This window comes from Triticum dicoccoides, chromosome 4B (assembly GCF_002162155.2).
Source record: "Triticum dicoccoides isolate Atlit2015 ecotype Zavitan chromosome 4B, WEW_v2.0, whole genome shotgun sequence".
NCBI lineage: Eukaryota > Viridiplantae > Streptophyta > Magnoliopsida > Poales > Poaceae > Triticum > Triticum dicoccoides.
This window is the reverse complement of record NC_041387.1, coordinates 26,514,394-26,522,134: the sequence shown is the minus strand read 5'-3', so window position 1 is coordinate 26,522,134 and position 7,741 is coordinate 26,514,394.

The window sequence follows — 7,741 nt, the reverse complement described above, 5'->3', positions numbered from 1 at the left end:
ATGCGGCTGTTCCCCATTCTAGGTGCCGGCTAGCGGCGACACCGCTCGTGAGGCGGGTCACACCGCTGTGTATAGAACCGAAAAATAATGTATGTATGCTTATTAACACGTACTATATGTAAGTTAGTCAAATAATAATATTTAAGAAAACATAAAATATAGCTATGAAAAAAAGGAAAAAAACTAACGAGTGGAGGGGGTGACCGGGAAGTGGATAAGGGAACTATGAACAAAAAGATTGATGACGTGGTAAAAAAAAGGAAAAAAAGAAAAAAAAACTATTAAAAATATAGCTATGAAAAAAGAAAAAAAGAAAAAAAACTATGTCGACGGCAAAGCCGTCGGCATAGCTGCGGCATAGGGCAGATGGCCGGTGCGCCGCGGATTAGTGATGTGGCATCTATGCCGACGGCAGCCGTCGGCATAGGTGGTGGTCGGTGCGCCTCGGATCGATGACGTGGTAAGGGCATCTATGCCGACGGCCTCCCGTCTCGGCCGTCGGCATAGATCGGACGCCGTTAGCCGCACGGCACGAGCGGGATCGCCAGGCCCGCAACTATGCCGACGGCCCATATATGCCGACGGCCGCTGTAGGCGTAACTTCGGATAAGCCTACGGCTCATCTGGGCCGACGGGGACCGTCGGCATAGCTTGGGATAGCCCGACGGCTTTATTACGCCAACGACCTAGACATGGCTGTCGGCATAGCCCTGACAAGGCCGACGGGGGCCGTCGGCATATATATGGCCGTCGGCATAGGGCCCTGTTCCGGTAGTGCGGTAGATATTTAAGATCGGGTCGGGTGCATATATATTCGATCCCATCCCATGCTACGATAGCACGGGGTGTCCGTTAGATAAGCAAGTGCATGTAGGATGTAGCTGCAAGTTAAAACCGTTATATTATCATTATTACTGGATGTAAGAGATTAGAGACCCCTTAGTAGAATGATCAATTATCTCTATGCATTCATTCACCCACACCGAGTACAAGATATACACACGCTGGAGCGGTTACAAGGAGCCCGATGAAAGTGGCACGCGGACCTGGGCATGCTCCGTGATCCTATAAACTAGGAGTACAAGTACACATACATACACAGGTACAAAACACGTTAACACCCCCCCCTCAGCCGGAACTCCATGTGGAAGGATGTTGAGGCTGGATCTAAACTTGTGGAAGACCTGTGAAGGAAGCCCCTTGGTGAACAAATCCATGAATTGTGAACTGCAGGGAACATGTAGAACACGAATGTCACCGAGAGCCATGCGGTCGCGGACAAAATGAAGATCGATCTCGATGTGTTTTGTCCTTTGGTGCTGGACGGGGTTGGAGGCAATGTAGGAGGCCGATGCATTGTCACAGTACATGATGATGGCATGGGATGGCGGGTGACGAAGCTCATGCAAGAGTTGTCGCAACCAGCACGACTCGGCAACACAATTGACGACGCCGCGGTATTCGGCCTCGGCACTAGACCGGGATACTGTGGCTTGCCTCTTAGATGACCAGTACAACAAGTTTTGGCCTAGAAAGAAACAGAAACCGGAGGTGGACTTGCGTGTGTCCGGACAGCTGGCCCAATCGGCATCGGTATAAGCCACAAGGTCGAGGGAGGATGACTTGTACAGTTGCAAGCCATAGTGGGTAGTGCCACAGGGATATCGAGGATGCGTTTGATGAGTTGCATGTGAGAATCTCAAGGGGCGTGCAAGAAGAGACACACTTGTTGAACCGCATAGGAGTATTTTGTGTAATGAAAATGAAGCATGGCCTAACTATATGATTTTGTAGGGATAAGCTTTCTTTGGCTATGCTATTTTGATAGGACATGATTATTTGTTAGTATGCTTTGAAGCATTATTATTTTTATGTTTTATAAGCTTTTATATTGAATTATTTGGATCTGAACATTCATGCCACAATAAACAAAATTACATTGAGAATTATGCTAGGTAGCATTCCACATCAAAAATTCTGTTTTTATCATTTACCTACTCGAGGACGAGCAGGAATTAAGCTTGGTGATGCTTGATACGTCTCCAACGTATCAATAATTTTTGATTGCTCCATGCTATTATATTATCCCTTTTGGGTGTTTATGGGCTTTATTTTACACATTTATATCAGTTTTGGGACTAACCTACTAACCTGAGGCCCAGCCCATATTGCTGTTTTTTTGCCTATTTCAGTATTTCGAAGAAAAGGAATATTAAACGGAGTCCAAATGGAATGAAACCTTCGGAAGCGTGATTTTTGGAACGAACGTGATCCAAAGGACTTGGAGTGCAAGTCAAGAAGCAGCCGAGGCGGCCACGAGAGGGGAGGGCGCGCCCACACCTACAGGGCGCGCCCCCTGTCTCGTGGGCCCCTCGGGCGGCCACCGACGTACTTCTTCCTCCTATATAAGCCTACGTACCCCGAAAACATCAAGGGAGCCACCGAAACACAATTCCCACCGCCGTAACCTTTTGTATCTGCGAGATCCCATCTTGGAGCCTTCGCTGGTGCTCCGCCGGAGGGGGAATCGACCATAGAGGGCTTCTACATCAATACCATAGCCCCTCCGATGAGTTGTGAGTAGCTTACCACAGACCTTCGGGTCCATAGTTATTAGCTAGATGGCTTCTTCTCTCTTTTTGGATCTCAATACAATGTTCTCCCCCTCTCTTGGCGAGATCTATTCGATGTAAACTCTTTTTACGGTGTGTTTGTCGAGATCCGATGATTTGTGGTTTATGATCAAGTTTATCTATGAGAAATATTTGAATCTCCTCTGAATTCTTTTATGTATGATTGAATTATCTTTGCAAGTCTCTTTGAATTATTAGTTTGGTTTGGCCTGCTAGATTGATCTTTCTTGCCATGGGAGAAGTGCTTAGCTTTGGGTTCAATCTTGCGATGTCCTTACCCAGTGACAGAAACGGTTGCAAGGCACGTATTGTATTGTTGCCATCGAGGATAAAAAGATGGGGTTTATATCATATTGCTTGAGTTTATCTCTCTACATCATGTCATCTTGCTTAATGTGTTACTCTGTTCTTTATGAACTTAATACTCTAGATGCAGGCAGGAGTCGGTCGATGTGTGGAGTAATAGTAGTAGATGTAGGCAGGAGTCGGTCTACTTGTCACGGACGTGATGCCTATATACATGATCATGACTAGATAATCTCATAATTATTCACTTTTCTATCAATTGCTCGACAGTAATTTGTTCACCCACCGTAATACTTATGCAATCTTCAGAGAAGCCTCTAGTGAAACCTATGGCCCCCGGGTCTATCCTTTATCATATTTGCTTTCAATCTACTTTTATTTGCATCTTTACTTTTTGCATCTATATTATAAAATACCAAAAATATATTTATCTTATCATATATCTCTATTAGATCTCACTTTTGCAGGTGGCCGTGAAGGGATTGACAACCCCTTTATTGCGTTGGTTGCGAGTTCTTTGTTCATTTGTGTAGGTGCGTGGGACTGTTGAGGAGCCTCCTACTGGATTGATACCTTGGTTCTCAAAATCTGAGGGAAATACTTATGCTACTATTGTTGCATCACCCTTTCCTCTTCAAGGAAAACCAATGCATGCTCAAGACGTAGCAAGAAGGATTTCTGGCACCGTTGCCGGGGAGGTCTTCGCTCAAGTCAAGACATACCAAGTACCCATCACAAACCCATCTCCCTCGCATTTAGATTATTCGCCATTTGCCTCTCGTTTTCCTCTTCCCCACTTCACCTTTGCCGTTTTATTTGCCCTCTCTTTCCCAATCTCTCTCTCTCTCTCTCTCTCTTCACTTGCCTTTTTCCGTTTGCTCATGTGTTAGATCGTTTACCTTGTCGTTATGGATAGTCCTCATATCCTTGTTATTACTCCCGAACATGAAATTCTCAATTTTAAACAAAGGGAGGGAGAGAATTTAAAAGATGGTTGGCATAGAATTTGCAATGCTCAAAATAAATCTACTAGGAAGCTTTCTACTTCCGTACTTCTTCGCAATTTTATGTAGGCATTACTCCTTGGAATAGATGTGTTCTTGATACCGTTACCAGAGGGGATTTCTTGAGTAGCCATACATTTGATACTTATAATGCTATGTTAGATTTGTTTGGCTCACCACCTCTTTTGGTTAATGGAACGGTTTTGACCTTAGAACATGTGATGCAACGGCTTGATATTATTGAAAATAAAATGACCACTGTTGAGTTGATTGAAAATTTGGATAAAATGATCCATAATTACATTACCCAATATGGATCTAGGGTTGGAGTTACTTTGAAATATCTTAAAGAAAAAGAACCTATAGTTAATGAAAAAATAGATCTAGATTCTGCTAGAATCGGTAAACTTGAGGATATTATTATCAACTTAGGTTCCACATTTTCTTCCATGAAAAATACTCCAAAACCTCCTACCAAAACTGCCAAGTTTATTTATGTTCCTAAAAATAAGGGTGAATCTTCTAATAAGGGAGATGCAGATCTCAAATACATGAGTGTTCATCCCAATTGTCTCTCTATCGTTAAGGAACCTTTTGTTACAAACAAATTTCTTGAATTTTTACCTAAAGGTTTAATCATTGCTAAAAAGGGAGAAACCCCTAAAAATCTTAAGTGCTCTATTGAGGAATCAAGTGCCAAAGATGGCACTACTTAGATCTATCTTCGCTTTTATGCCTAGCTAGGGGCGTTAAACGATGGCGCTAATTGGGAGGCAACCCAATTTTCTTTATGTTTTTTTGTTTTTTGTTCCTGTTTAGTAATAAATTTTGCATCTACCTTCTATTTAGATGTGTTTTTATCTTTTAATTAGTGTTTGTGCCAAGTAGAACCTATAGGATAACCTATGATGATAGTTGATTTGATTTTGCTGAAAAACAGAAACTTTGCGCTCAAAATCAATACATCACAGAAACGTGCTTTTGCATTGATTCTTTTTGCTTCTGATCAATAAAAAAAAATTGTCCAGTACGTCCTATTTTGGTAGGATTTTTAGAATTCCATAATTTTCGTTAGTTACAGATTGCTACAGACTATTCTGTTTTTGACAGATTCTGTTTTTCGTGTGTTGTTTGCTTATTTTGATGCATCTATGGCTAGTATGTAAGGGTATGAACCATAGAAAATTTGGAATACAGTAGTTTTAACACCAAAACAAATAAATAACGAGTTCATTACAGTACCTTATGTGGTGGTTTTGTTTTCTTTCACTAACGGAGCTTATAAGAGTTCCTGTTGAGTTTTGTGTTGTGAAGTTTTCAAGTTTTGGATAAAGCTTTTATGGACTATGGAACAAGGAGTAGCAAGAGCCTAAGCTTGGGGATGCCCTTGGCACCCCAAGATATTCAAGGATAGCCAAAAGCCTAAGCTTGGGGATGCCCCGGGAAGGCATCCCCTCTTTTGTCTTCGTTCATTGGTAACTTTACTTGGAGTTATATTTTTATTCACCACATGATATGTGTTTTGCTTGGAGCATCGTGTATTATATTAGTCTTTGATTTTTAGTTTACCACAATCATCCTTGCTTTACACACCTTTTGGGAGAATCCCACTTAATTAGAATTTGCTAGAATACTCTATGTGCTTCACTTATATCTTTTGAGCTTGATAGGTTTTGCTCTAGTGCTTCACTTATATCTTTTAGAGAATGGCGGTGGATTAATTTTGAAGAAATTGCTAGTCTCTAATGCTTCACTTATATTATTTTTAGAGTCTTTTAGAACATCATGGTATTTTCTATGGTTACAAATTTGGTCCTAGAATGATGAGCATCCAAGTTGGGTATAATAAAAACTATCATAGGAAGTGAATTGGATGCTATGATAAAATTGTTGCTTGATAATTGTTTTGAGATATAAAGGTAGTAATGTTAGGGTCATGCTAGTGGATAATTATGAAATTGAGAAATACTTTTGTTGAAGTTAGCAAGTCCCGTAGCATGCACGTATGGTAAAAGTTGTGTGACAAATTTGTTGCATGAGGTGCTCTTTTGATTGTCTTCCTTATGAGTGGTAGTCGGGGACGAGCGATGGTCTTTTCCTACCAATCTATCCCTCTTGGGGCATGCGTAGTAGTACTTTGCTTCGAGGGCTAAGTAGGATTTTGCAATAAGTATATGAGTTCTTTATGACTAATGTTAGTCCATGGATATACGCACACTCATCCTTCCACTTTGGTAGCCTCTCTTATTACCGCACAACTTTCACCGGTATTGAACTCATTATTTACCTTCCTCAAAACAGCCACCAAACCTACCTATTATGGCATTTCTATAGCCATTCCGAGATATATTGCGATGCAACTTTCCACCGTTCCGTTTATTATGACACATTTCATCATTGTCATATTGCTCTTTGCATGATCATGTAGTTGATATCGTATTTGTGGCAAGGCCACCTTCATAATTTTCATACATGTCGCTCTTGATTCATTGCATATCCCGGTACGCCACCGAAGGCATTCATATAGAGTCATATTTTGTTCTAGCTTTGAGTTGTAACTCTTGAGTTGCAAATCCATAAAAGTGTGATGATCATCATTATTAGAGCATTGTCTCGGTGAGGAAAGGATGATGAAGACTATGATTCCCCCACAAATCAGGATGAAACTTCGGACTTTACAAAAAAAACAAGAAAAATAAAGAGAAAGGCCAAAAAAAAGAAGAAAGGCCAAAGAGAAAAAAAAGAAAAAAAGATAAAAAAATAAAATGAGAGAAAAAGAGAGAAGGGACATTGCTACTATCTCTTTTTCCACACTTGTGCTTCAAAGTAGCACCATGATCTTCATGATACAGAGTCTCCTATATTGTCACTTTCATATACTAGTGGGAATTTTTCATTATAGAACTTGGCTTGTATATTCCAATGATGGGCTTCCTCAAAATGACCTAGGTCTTCGTGAGCAAGCGAGTTGGATGCACACCTACTTAGTTCTTTTTGTTGAGCGTTCATATATTTATAGCTCTAGTGCATCCGTTGCATGGCAATCCCAACTCACTCACATCGATATCTATTGATGGGCATCTTCATAGCCCGTTGATACGCCTAGTTGATGTGAGACTATCTTCTCCCTCTTTTTTCCCTCACAACCACCATCTTTTACCACCTAAGTGCTATGTCCATCGCTTACGCTCATGTATTGCGTAAGAGTTGAAAAAAGATGAAGCGCGTTAAAAAGTATGAAACAATTGCTCGGCTCGTCATCGGGGTTGTGCATGATGGGAGTATTTTGTGTAATGGAAATGAAGCATGGCCTAACTATATGATTTTGTAGGGATAAGCTTTCTTTGGCTATGCTATTTTGATAGGACATGATTATTTGTTAGTATGCTTTGAAGCATTATTATTTTTATGTTTTATAAGCTTTTATCTTGAATCATTTGGATCTGAACATTCATGCCACAATAAATAAAATTACATTGAGAATTATGCTAGGTAGCATCCCACATCAAAAATTCTATTTTTATCATTTACCTACTCGAGGACGAGCAGGAATTAAGCTTGGGGATGCTTAATACATCTCCAACGCATCTATAATTTTTGATTGCTCCATGCTATTATATTACCCCTTTTGGATGTTTATGGGATTTGTTTTACACATTTGTATCATTTTTGGGACTAACCTACTAACCGGAGGCCCAACCCGTATTGTTGTTTTTTGCCTATTTCAGTATTTCGAAGAAAAGGAATATCAAATGGAGTCCAAACGGAATGAAACCTTCGGGAGCGTGATTTTTGGGA